This window comes from Pleurodeles waltl, chromosome 7 (assembly GCF_031143425.1).
Source record: "Pleurodeles waltl isolate 20211129_DDA chromosome 7, aPleWal1.hap1.20221129, whole genome shotgun sequence".
Taxonomy (NCBI): domain Eukaryota; kingdom Metazoa; phylum Chordata; class Amphibia; order Caudata; family Salamandridae; genus Pleurodeles; species Pleurodeles waltl.
Window position 1 is genome coordinate 472,909,639 of NC_090446.1, and position 13,838 is coordinate 472,923,476.

A 13,838-nucleotide genomic window follows, 5' to 3' on the forward strand; every position below is an offset into this window, starting at 1 on the left:
GGTATGTGATGGCATGCAGGTAGGGTGGGGGATGTAAAAGATTTGACTTACCAGAGTCCATTCCGCCATCTACTCCTGCGAGGCCCTCAGGATGCAGAATCGCCAAGACCTGCTTCTCCCATGTTGTTAGTTGTGGGGGAGGAGGTGGGGGTCCGCCGTCAGTCCGCTGAACCGCAAGGTGGTTTCTCGAGACCACGGAATGCACCTTCCCCCGTAGGTCATTCCACCTCCTCCTAATGTCATCCTGATTTCTTGGGTGCTGTCCCACTGCGTTGACCCTGTCCACTATTCTTCGCCATAGCTCCATCTTCCTCGCAATGGAGGTGTGCTGCCCCTGTGATCCGAATAGCTGTGGCTCTACCCGGACGATTTCCTCCACCATGACCCTGAGCTCCTCCTCCGAGAACCTGGGGTGTCTTTGCCGTGGCATGGGGTGGTGTGGGTGATGTGTGGGGTGGTGTGTGTGGTGATAAGTGTGCTGATATGCAGTGGGGTGTTGTGTGAGGTGCGTGGAAGTTATGTGGGTGATGGTCTGGTGTGCCTGTGGATGCTAGTATTGTAGATTGTGGTGTCTGTCTCTGGACTTCTTTCAAATTTTTGGTAGTAGGGGTTTGTGGGTGATGTGGGTGTGTGTTTTATATTGTATTTGGTGTGTGTATGTGTATCAGGTGTGTGTATTTTGAATTGTCCAATGTGGCTGTGTTTTATATGTATGTGTGTATTTTGAGCGCGGCGGTGTGTACCGCCAATGGAATACCGCAGTTGAAAGACCACTGCGTGGATTCGTGTGTCGTGATAGTGTGGGCGTATTTCTGTTGGCGTGACGGTGGAGGTTTTGTTTTCGCCAGTTTATCACTGACCTTTGGTGTGGCGGATTTGTGTGTGTGTCTGAATTTTGGCGGATTCCATGCTGTGGGTCATAATAGCTGTGGCGGCGGTGTGTTGGCGGTCTTCTGCACGGTGGTAAGCGGCTTTTACCGCCAATGATGTAATGAGGGCCTTAATCTGTGATGATGGTGTATAGCTGTGTGTAATTCAGATATTTAGGCTTCCATTTGATATACGCAATCTTGCTTCATCTCCATCACTGCCTATAATATACACCACTCTGTTGCTCCCTAATAAATCTGTAATATAACTATATAAACTCATATGTTTTTGCATTGTGAAGTTATCCCATTTATTCCTCTCTGTGAATGCCTCTTCCTTTTGGGCTTCTTGTGAACACCCGTCATTTTGTAACATTCACATAGAAGCCCTATATAATTTTCTGTATCCCAGTATATGTGCCACACCTTTAATAGAGTTCATATAAGTCTGCTTCTTGATGTCTGAGGTAGCACTTTCTTGTGTTTATCTGGGGATCGCCTCATAAACATCTTTTTGTTCCCTGAAGCATTTGTTTATTATGTGTCTGAAGTTGCTTTTAGAAAGAAAAGACACATTTACAATAAGGCTTTCTTTTCTGTATGTTATATATGCACATAAGTACAAGATTCACTTGGTACAAATCATCTTTAAGACATCTGATAGTCTCCGGTCTGATGGATAGCCTTGAAGCTCCAGCAGTGTTTAGGGGCATATTTACAAGCCCCTTTGAATCACTCTGGCACCACACAACATGGTGCAGGAGCAACACAGCTGAAAAATTAGATTTATGAACCACGCAAGGCCACCTTGCGTGGCCCTTAGGGGCTTCAAAAATCTCAAGTAATGCAGCGCAAATCACTGCGTTGGGTTAATCTGCATAAGGGAGGCATTTCCATGGGTGTTCCCATGCAACATCAATGGATTCTGACACATTTCCAGATTTACCGTAGGTGGTAGACCTGGAAATGTACCAAAAACATATGCCTCCCCCGGTGAGGCGTATCGAGGAGAAATGGCTTTATTTCTCCTCGTTTTTTCTTCTTTCTATGAGGAAAAAGCCTAATGGGATTGTTTTTGTGCAGGAAGATGCACATTCCTGCACAAAAAACAATCTTGCATGCAACAGGGGCTCCCTCGCACCATGGTGTAAGAGTGCCTGCATTGGCACTAGACTGCCAAAAGGGTGCCAGCGCGGGGGAAAAGGCAAGAATACATCATGCTGACTTAAATACCACGTTCATGCCCTTTCCCTATCACACAGTGCAGCGCAGTAAGGTTACTTGCTGTACTGTACTGTACTGTGTGACAAGCTTGTAAATATGCCCCCAAGTGTCTGAGTGAAAATTATAAGCAAAGCCAGTACATCTGGCCAAAATGTGTCCATGAGCAAAACTATAGTAATTCATGAATGTTGTTTACATGTTTTAGTACATTAAAGGCAGACATATTGGCCTCTTCCTGCATTGTATGATATGGTAGCCCCACTATTGCCTCTTGATGTACTAGCCCCCCTGCCCCCCAAGTTCGGGTCTAGTTGCACCCCTGCTCAGATGTATTATGAAGGTAGGGGTGAATGTTTGTTTCATGATGTAAAAGACAAATGTGGAAAAGAGCAGACACTTCCCATTTTAGTTCAGTACTACCATTCGACAACAGCTCCTGGGATTGTCTGCTTACTTGGAGCGATTTCCATGTCTCTCCCCTCCCCACTACAATTTCTTCCCTTGGCTTTCCTTTTACCCTCTCCCATGCTTGTTCCCTGTGTTATCCTAGTGCATCTGCTCAATTTGTTTCACTCTTGGTCTCTTTTCCCTGTCTACAGTTTTTATTTCACAGAATACTTTTTGTAATCTGCTTTGTCCTCTGTCCCCTCCTTCCCCATGCATCCCATTTTACCTCCTCCCCTTAAATTCTGCCACTTTCTAGCTTGTTTTATCTCATTCTCCCTCTTATTACTTTCTTACCCCTACAATCTGACCGCTCCTTTGCCCTTGTGCCATTCTCTTTAATCTACTCCTCTCTCTGATTTCTTACTTCTCACCCACTTCTGCATACGACACTTGTCACCAAACTCTCCATTGTTGCTACTTGTTTCCACTGCCAGGCTCTTATCTGTCTCGACCATCTTTATTATCAGCATGGCACATTTTGTCCTTACTTCTAAATAGTACTTCCTAGTTTCAGTTTTCTGGGTTCCACCTCTATTTCTGTTCTGTGACACTCTCCAATTTTGTATTCTGTATTTCCTTATGTCACTGTCTTGGCTCTCATCACTGTGCTACTCCTTCCTTTATGAACATGCCACATTCTACTGATCCTTCCTATCTCCGATCTCTCTTTTCGTGCATAACTCTCTGACCTCTCTTGGCCACATTTACCCACTGTTACCCTTTGCACTCTGTCATGTCTCAGTGCTTGCTGGCCATCGGGAGGTCAGAGTCTGTAGACAAAAAAACACTAGAAAAAGGTGATAGAAAATGCACCATTTTCCCATTATTTCAACCAGGGTTTCCTGGTCCCTCCAGGTGAATAGGGGAGGGAAGTTAAGCTGAATATGCTAGCTCACTGCACTTACGTTCATCATGAATGTGAGATACATTTTGTACCCCACACTTTCAAAGTTCACCAGCGCCACTAAAATGCCAAGTGGTCAGAATGTTCTAGAGGGTGTGGGCATTAGAAAGATAAACCTGGCATTCTTTTTGTCTCCTCATATGCGCTGTCACTAGAAACAGGCACTTTTTAAAAACTGGCAGCTTAGACTTCAAGCTAAAAAGAGAGAAAATGTAGGGGCTTACCCAGTCTACCCAGTGCAAATCTCACAATAGTCTGAGACTCTGGTGTAGGGGATTTGAAAATAAACATGCTGCTCAGCAATCAGGAAAAAATATCCTCTGTCATTGGTACAAACACAGCCAAGTCATTACAGAAATACTGTTGTGGCTTGAAAAATGTGTTTCCCCAAAATAAGCTTAGGAAGGGGAAGTAAGAAAGAACAAGTATGCACAGCAATTAGTGGCTTTTGATCAAGAAACTATAGGAAAAACCTGAAAGAGGCTGGTCTTAGATGGGAAAAATAATTGTCAATTTGTGTAAGAAGCCATACTGAAGCCATTTCTTCATACTAGCATGAGAGGACAAGGGAAACACGCAAAGGCACAGTTCAAATTCAGTCTACTGACATCATCGTTAATTTACCATTTCTTTGCCAGCAGTATCATATCTGAGTGTAATCAGCGGGGTGCTTCCTAATCCTATTCTGCCTCTGTGTTTATCCCGTCTCACTACCTATTTGTTGCAAATGGCCCTTTTTGCCATGGTTAGCCAAACCTTTTGCCTTCCTCCTCTTTTTCTGACCCTGTTTTTGTGACTTTAGAACTCTGAGCACTTTACTACTGCTGACCAGTGCTAAAGTGTATGTGCTTCTCCCCTAAACATGGTAACATTGGTGTATCCACAATTAGCATGTTTAATTTACTTGTAAGTCCCTTGTGAAGTGGTATACCATATACCCAGGGCCTGTAAATTTCTTGCTACTAGTGGGCCTGCAGTACTGATTGTGCCACCCATGCAAGTAGCCTTGCAAACCACGGCAGAGCCAGTGTGTGCAGCTTCACTGCTACTTTGATTTTACATTTAAAACCTCTTGCCAAGCATTAAACTCACCTTTTATTTATTATATATATTATATAATTCAACCTTAAGGTAGGCCCAAGATAGCCAGCAGGGCGGGGTGCTACGTAAGTAAAAGGCAGGACATGTACTTTTACGTTTTACATGTCCTGGTAGTTAAAAACACCCAAAGTAATTTTTCACCACTGTGAGGTCTACTCCTCTCATAGGCCAGCTTTGAGAATTCCTTAGTATACATTTAAGCTGTAACTTCTGATCAGAAAGGAGCAGCTACATTATGTTTGATGTATTTGGAATGGTAATAAAAAAGTGTCTTTACTGATAAAGTTCTATTTAATATTACTATTTTAGAAATGGCACTTTTAGAAAGTAGGCAATTCTCTGCACTTACTGCTCTGTGTGCCTTGCAGCCTGTCTCCCATACATGTCTGGAATAGGTGATGGCTACACTTTGTGCAGTCTGTCTAGACAGCCACAAACTCAGGAAGATTAGTTGTGTTTGAGCACTCATCATTCTGATGGGCCTTCCTGGGCAGGAAGGATAGAGGAGAGCTGACACTTAGGGGGTTATTCTAACTTTGGAGGAGGTGTTAATCCGTCCCAAAAGTGACGGAAAAGTGACGGATTTACCACCAGCCGTATTACGAGTCCATTATATCCTATGGAACTCGTAATACGGCTGGTGGTATATCCGTCACTTTACCGTCACTTTTGGGACGGATTAACACTCCTCCAAAGTTAGAATAACCCCCTTAGTCTTGAATAGGGAAGTGCCGGCCCCTGCACAAAGGGCTGATTATCCCCTACTGGTTGTCTGGAGCCAGGGCTAGGAAGAAAGGATCTCTGTGCACTGCAAAGACCCTTCTTGGAAATCACAACCGCTTCAAAGGCACATTTGGTTATAAGAACTGGGGCTCTGAACCTACCAAATAAGTACACTACTCGACCTGGGAAGAACTCTGCTGGAGTAAAGACTGCTGTGCTGTAAATATTGCTCCTTTGCCTGGACTGACTGCTCAGAGGTACTGCTTCTGTGCTTTGCTGAGCTGCCCTGCTGATCTCTGCTCTGCTAAGGACAATGACTAGACCCCTCTCACTTGAACCCAGAGTGACTCCAAGGGCTTGTTAACTTGCCCCATGTTCTGCAGCAGTCTCAGGTACATCAAAGACAGTCTGCAACTCTCTAGGTGCTCCTGGATTTTTCCATCTGTGAGTCATACCTTTGCCTGAGGTGCCCCAGTTAGCGCATCTGACCTTATTTGGTTTCTTATCGTTAGATTATAAGGGGATGCGTTAGAGGTTGGATGGACCATTTGACTGCGCTTAGAGTAGTTCCCACCATAAGACTCAGTTCCAATATCAATCAATAGTAATAACCAATCAATAACATCAATAATCTTTGGAGTCAATAATTTCCATGCACCACGACCCCTTGGCCGTGAATAACCATGCCTTTATGTAAAAGTTAGAATGTTTATTTCCCTATATTAACAATGCTAATATCACGTAATTTAGCCTCAAAATCAAATGATAAGCATACAGAAACAATACTGGTTGACCGAATCTTCTAAAGAATCTCATTTTAACCAAAGCTTTGAACACTACACATTCTAGAGTTACAGTAAAAATCAATAGAAATAATAACTGCACAATGGAGATGGCATACATTTAGAATCAGCAAAAAAAAGACATCAACTGTTGTTAATATTTAGCAAGCATCATCAGTGAGTATCCTAACTAACCTTCTGATTAGAATAGCATGTTTGGGCTTCATGCAAAACATTTTAGTCAACACAAATTTAGAAAAACATCTAACTATGGCTCCATCAAAATTAGCGGTTGTTACCTAAAAACAAAAGCAAATAGACATAGCAATCAGTAACATCCTCTTATACTTTGCCTCAGTTTGGTTCAGCAAGCTGTGACTGTCTTCGTCAATCGGACATCTGTTTGGTCAGCAAAGCAACGGAATTCGGCAATAGAGTTCAAGATAGAAATATCTCAAGAACAGACATAATAGAATGTTGCTTCTGGATAAAGATCTGTATCCGGCCTACTCTCCTTTGCAGTCTTCCAGAATTTTGGATTGGCATCGGTCCCTAGCGTCCTCAAGTAACCTTTTGACTGCTTCTAAACACTATTTTTAGTTTAATCTTTAAAAATGAATATCTTGACTTCTACTGTTTGGAAGTTTTATCGTTTTGGTCTTGTTTTACTCAGATAGATATTCTTTATTTTTCTAAACTTGTGTGGAGTGTTTTTGTGGTGTTTTCATTGTGTTACTGAATGTGCATTGCACAAATACTTTACACATTGCCTCAGTTTCATCCTGCCTGCTCTGTGCTAAGCTACTAGAAGATGAGCACAGATTAATTTAAAGTGTGTAACTGACTTACCCTGACTAGAGTGGGGGTTCCCCCTTGTACAGAGTGCATACTCTGACAACCATGAACCCCATTTCTACCACCATTCAACTGAATAGGGTAGGAGGTTGTTGCTCCTCATTATCATTGACTCCGTGATGGGCCATTGTGGCTTCTGTAAAAGTAGAAAATGCCATGATGCAAAACATACTGCAAGGTCCACTTGCACTATCCAAGCCAATGCTCGATGGCCTCAAGAAAATACCATCAGCAAACTAGTCAGCAGCACCAATGATGATCACATACTTTTTTAAGTAGTAAGGTTATCTACCAAAGGTAATCTCATAAACTGCATGAGGAGCATCTGCATATAAATGTGGAAATGCACATATGGTTAATATAGCGAGCCAAAAAAAAAAATTTGTTGCATTCCAATATGTGTGATGACCTATAACCTATATATGATCTATGGCCTATAACCCATATGAGCTAGGGAGTATTGGTCTAAATAGTGTGGTAGTTACTTTTGAATGACTGCATCAAAACATTTAAAGTACAGTTATATCTGCTTTGCTCTTGTGTATTCCTATCTCTGTCGCAAGCCGCATGTGGAGCTAGAATAGTAAATGCACACTCTATTATGGTCAATGGCCGTTCCTCATTACATAACAATAACATGATGTGTTTGTATTTACAGTCTTGGTGGCTGGTGAAGGGAAGCCCACCTATAAATTGCTTGCTGTGTCTATGGCAGGACAAGTCTGTCTTTATATGACCCTGTAGATGCAATAGCCCTTAGAATGGTCTTTGAGACACCAATTTATTCTTTGTGGCGCGCAGGCCCCCATAAAGCTATAAGAACAGATTTTAGGGTACAAGAGCAGTGTACCAGGTGCATCCAAAAGCATTGGAAAGTACCACACTGGGAAACAATAGCTTCTAATCTAGAGACAATGGAACAAAATAGTAGAGAAACATAGTTGCAGGATTAGGTGGCAAAAAAGGCTGTGTTGGAGGTAATATCAATGCAACAAGTTAAAATGTGAACCAGGGTTCAGAGGTGTTATGGCCTTCTCAAGAATGCTGGAGAAGGGATTGGAGACTGGACAATTAAAGTGTGGATTTGGAGCTGTCGGTAGGAGATGAGATTGTATTTAGAACAAATCAATTGTTGGAGAACAAAAAAATGCATGGTGGGCAACAGAAACTCTCAAATACAAACCCCCACCCCACATTAAACTACAGTTTCACTTACCCATTTCTCTCACAGCAATATAATGTGTGAGATTTATCATTAATGAGAAATGTCTCTGTATCATGCAGTTTATGTATGGCCATATGGGAGGTTCTGAAGAATTTTAAAAAAGACGTCAGACCACACCAAAGTCAAAGTCAAATCCAGTCTCCACTATTGAGACCTACATTTCCTCTTTGCTGGCAACCAAAGGTCCCGGACTTTGATTGAATGTCAGAAAATACAAGTTGTTAATATTGTTCTACTATGACAGCATAACAAACAAATGAAAAAGATGTATTACTTCCTTGAGGGTAATATATAGTCAAGCTATATATCTATCTGGAGTTAAGTATAGTGAACCCATGCTTACCCATCTATATGAGTTGGTATATGGTTGTAGGTAATTCCCTGTGTGTGTCTCACTTACCCTTTCACTTTAATAAGGTATGAGGGTTCTATTCTTCCACATCATTAGAGCTGTGGCGGGCCAGGTTGGCTGCTGTGAAGGTTGAAACTTCCATGAGTTAAAACATACTTCACTTTCACTGTCCAAACCCCAAACTCTCCAAGACCACAACAAAAAGCCCTCAGAAAACCTTTCAGCAGCACCCAAGTTTAATTAGTAAGGTGAAAACATAATCTTTGTTGCCATCAACTTAATTTCTAGTAGATCATGTGGAACTGAAAATGACAATGTTATTTACCTGTAAAGTCATATCCCACCTTGTTCCTCTTCCTACATCCACAAGCTTTGAATACCCGGGAGTCATAGTTTCATGTTTGGATTGCTCGCCTACACACACTTCTTGAACATAAATGTATGAGATTTTTGTTTGTGGTCAAAGAATTCAGCATAACGTGTAAAAAGGGAAATAATAGTTGGGGCACGTAATCATCTTATTTGCATGTGACCGAGTGAACAGGTTCATATTCATTCAATGAATAAATGTGTCCCTATATATATATATATATATATATATATATATATATATATATATATATATACCAATTAAAAAAAAAAACAAGTATAAACTTATGAGATTTGTGGATGCAGAAAAAGTCATGCATAATTGTTCAGTGAAAGTTTGAGATAAGGCTGATGTGCAAAGTGAGGCATGTTTTTCAGTATATTGGCCTGGACATGCAGGATGTGCCATCTATTAGTATTATAATCATGCATCTTTAGCCTTGATTGTGATTGCCACTTTGGCCTCACTGCCCAGATCTGTGTGCTCACTGATAATTAAGTACATCTTGAAGAGGTCTCATCTAGAGATGATTGTAGGGTACTAACCACAATTGCCCTCTGCAAAGAGTAACATTATTTAATACATCTAGATGGCCAAAACTATTCTTAGTAATATGTCACATGCCAGTATTTTTAATGACCTAAAACATATGTATCACCTGCGAAAGTACACTATGATGTGTAGGGTTGAATATCAGTGAGATGCTCCTCTGTCTCAAGCTGTTTATAGAATGCCATGGAATAAGCTGAGAAGAATCCAAAAAAAAGATGTAAGTCTAGCCATTCCTAATAAGACCCAAACTCAAATACAGAGGCCAAAATATTGCAAAGGTGGTAAGTATATATAGGTAAATCTTTTCTATTCTTAACGTGACATCTACCAATGTTAAAGATTTCTAGACTGAATTATCAAGTTTATATTTTGCTAAGCTCTTGGGCCCATTCCATTTCCACATGAGCTTGATGGGACTTATAGTTTTGCATGTGTACATATATTGTTTTCAATTGTACTTTGTCAGACTCGAAATGTGTCCTATCCTGAGACCTCATGACAGGGTGACTGATATTACTTTGTGTTATGTGGTGTGTTGGTGTTCTCTGGGCATTTCCTCCTAATCTGATGAGAAGCAGTGATATCAAATTTCCACTGTAGGGTATTACGTCTTTGCACTGTTTGCCCTGCCTCCAGTGCGATAACCAACTAGCTCTAACCACCTGGAGTGTTACCCCATCCCCATTATGGAATGCCTATTTAAGGTAACCTTGTCCAGTCACACGTGCTGTCACTACCATTAGAAACTGTCAATGTGAATCACGGGACAAAAGGGAGAACTTTCAATTGGTAATGCTTTCTGTCCAATCTAGATCTTAGGAATCCTCGGCACTGCTTCTGTAGCTGGATGATATAGTATAAATTATGTTGATCTAGCATGCAAAAAAAAATCCTCTTTTGCTGGTAAGCTGCATTGCAGAGTCACCATCATCATTTATTGTGGCGTGATGAATGAGTTCTACTTGGCCTCAGTGTAAATGTAAATGAGGAATGAGGCAGGGTAGAAAAGGGAGTGTGTGGAAAGTGAATACTATACTTATAATCCAAATGTGATAGAGGAGACAGCCATATGTTTGCCTCCAAGAAGAAGCAGGAGGCATGGCCTGAGTATAAGGGAGTTCCATACGGGATAAATGGATGGAGCTGTCATCAAAGGACATATGACAGACTTAGAATGTAGGGCATTGAAGCTATATTTAGGATGCACAAAAAAGGTTACTTTGAATTCTAGGCTGTTCCATTACCTGAGGTGAACCAGGGACAAAGGATGATGGTGAGTTTATAGTGGATCCACTGGCAGCACACAATGGTGCCAGTGTGTTCATTACTCGGTTCCCCATGCACTCATCACCTTGCACGTACTATGCTAATTTGGCCACAGTAAGGTACATGACATTTGTTCATATGCATTTTGTCCATTACAGGTTCCAGTTGTTTCTGTGAGAAGCAGTCAGACTTATAGAAAGAAATAATGACAATGATTTAAGCCCTCCAGGCAAACTAACATTTCACCAGCTACATTGCATCCCAAAGTCATCCAATAAAGTTACAACTCTTAACCAAACGTACTACTCTAAACACTGCACGATTACAAGTGTTTGCACTTCAAAACGCATAATGTACAAAGCATGCACGCAGACTTCTCATTCTACCATTTATAAGTCCTGTTGCTGTGGTTGGATGGACTTCGCAAGTCTGGCGGCAGTAAGACAACAAAACAAAAGAACATGTTTTTAAAAGCATGTTGCACTACAATGATATTTAGAAAGCCCCACTTAAAGGAAATTCCAGCAAAGGCACTATGAAACTTGATTGGGCTCCCCTGCAAAGTACATGTGTACTTGTAGACACACCTTCCCATCAAGACACACTTCAAGGCAAGATAGGGGTTGTGTTGGAGGGGGGGTGTCAAGTGGGTTTATAATTTTTTTTTTTTAACTTACCTGCTGCTGCTGCTCTGTCCCACTTCCTAGATACATAACAGGCTGCTAATGTAACTCAGATTTTGTTTTCTAATTTCAGGAGCTCAGTTTCAGGACAACCGATCATGCAGATAAATCTTAACGGTCCAAGGGCCACATATACGAAAGTTTTGCGAGTCGCAAATTGGTCGCAGCGCTATTAGCGACCGTGCAAAAAGCGAAATGGTATGTTCCAATGCCATTTCGGATTCCCAAATAGCGTTGCGACCAATTACCGACTCGCAAAATTTGCGACTTGAGATTGCGACTCGCAATTAAGAAATCACAATTTGCCAGTCGCAAACTGCATGTACAAGGTAGTCGCTAATTGCGATAAGTCGTAAAAAGCCTGTTTTGCACACCCAGATTAGCACTGATTCCAAACAGGTAGTAACCAGAACCAAAATATAAAAGCAGACTCAGAAAGCATCTGAGTTTCTCAAAATGGCTGCACTCTACGTGATTGCATGGAAGGGGAGAGTCCAAGCTGCCTAGCAGAGGAGGAGGAGGAGGCGAAGACAGGAGAGGATATACAGAACCAGGCAGACCATTGAGCAGCACAGTTATCTTAGAGATTATTGAACTGCAGAAACCTCAGCTAGAACGCCAGACTTTGTGCAGCTGCTCTATCCTCACACATGTGCAAGTGCTCTGCTCACTGTACCTCTTGGCGTCGGGTAGCTACCAGGGGGTGACTGCTGTTGCTGGTGGGGTATTCCAAAGTGCCCTGTCACGATTCTTTAGATGGTTCTTAGATGCCATACTCGCACACATGGAGGGGCACTCCAGTATGCCCCAGAGACTGCATGCAAGATTGTGGCAACATGTGCCATCCTACACAACATAGCAACCAGACGTGGGCTACATCTCACCCTAGATGACACAGATTCGGAGGATGAGGAGCAAGAGCCACCACAACAACAGCCTGGGGATGGTAGCATCGCAATGGAGGGCAGACAGAGACGGGACCACATTGCAACTCACTACTTTGGCAGGTACATGGCAACCGTTACAGCACTCACAAATATAAGACACACATAGCCAGGTTGTGGAAGAACAAAAATTCCCTTTAATGTCAGGAGCGTAATGATGAACTGTTGACGTCTAAACAGCAATAAAAACATAAAATGTCACAATGTCTGACACATTTACATCATGTGCCTCAGGCAATTCCCAGATTAGCAAAGTCACACCCTCCTGTGACTACGGCACCATGGCCCGATCCTGGTTGGTCCCCTGATGTTTGGCGGGCACTGCTACTCTACAGGATGTGTGCATCTGAGGCAGAAACGCTGCTCACGCTGGAGATGTCCTCACTATCCTGAGGGGTATCGCCAATGCCCCTTGCTGCCTGGGTGGTCTGTATTAGGTCCACTGCATGACTTATGCACCCTAGTCCCCTTGCTACATCACCAGCAAAATGCCCAAGTTCCACCTGTAGCTTTACAGTGCGCCTTGACAGGCAGGTAGTAGTAGTTGCGAGGCGGCCAATCAAATGACTCAGCCGGTCCAAACGGTCAGCAGTGTTGCGCTCTCTGCGCCTTGCATGGGCTCTATCCGCCACCATTTCCCTGCATAGGTCATTGATGGCAATGGTGAGGTTTGCCATGTTGTTGTTCATGGTGGTGAAATGTGTGTCAGCATTGGCAAAACCCTGTGACAGGGTCTGTTGCAGTTTGTGCAGGTTCCTGTTCATTAATCGCATATGTTTATTTTGCAGGCGGTGACTGCTCAGTAAGGATGCCTCCAGTCCTAGGAATTGTTCCCCTGTGACATCCTCCTCACCTGCTGACTGTGTTTGACGTCGTCGTCTCCGCCCAGACCTAGCTGACCCATGTGGCTGACTCACATTCATCTGTGGCCACGGTATCAGGCTGCCTGTCTCAGTGTCCACATCTGTCTCCTCAGTGGTATCACGGGCATGGTGGACAAGTGGTATGGCCATGTACTCCCCTGCTGATACACTGGCTGCCTCGACTGCGGTGATGGCAGATTCATCTCCCTGCACAGTAGGGTCATCGGTGGGCACTTGTGGGAGACCTGTGGGACACAGGGGATACACTGTTAGTGCTTATCATTTGTGTGATGTATCAAAATAAATATTCCTCAAATGTTGGACTACTGTACTACATTGCCCATAATGCATTGCTCTGTAGGTTGCAATATAGGCATGGAACAAATTTGGAGGATGCATGCTTTTGTGTACTGTGATTGTGTGCATGGTGCATTGAATGGTGTAAATAAGTAAGATTTGCTACTTACTTTTGGATGTTCCCGGTGCAGAACTGTCCAGGTCCCAAATTCCAACGACAGCCTCCGGCTCCAGAGTGGTCTCCACCATGCTCTCAATGGCTGTAGGAGGTGGTACTGTGGATGGTCCTCCACCAGTTCAGTGCGCCTCTCTCATCCGCTCTGCCACCCTTTCTTTGGTCCTGGAACTGAGGTCGCACCACTTTTTGCGGACCTCATAGAT

The 13,838-nt window shown here is 42.8% G+C and overlaps 1 long non-coding RNA gene across 1 annotated transcript in view; it reads left to right on the plus strand.

Moving 5' to 3' along the window:
- LOC138304214 (uncharacterized) overlaps positions 1-13,480 on the plus strand; it is a 101,976-nt gene extending 88,496 nt beyond the window's left edge. The window contains exon 2 of the long non-coding RNA XR_011205518.1: positions 13,086-13,480. This is a non-coding gene — a long non-coding RNA (uncharacterized lncRNA). The remainder of the gene's footprint in view (positions 1-13,085) is intronic.
- The last annotated feature ends 358 nt before the right edge of the window (positions 13,481-13,838 follow it).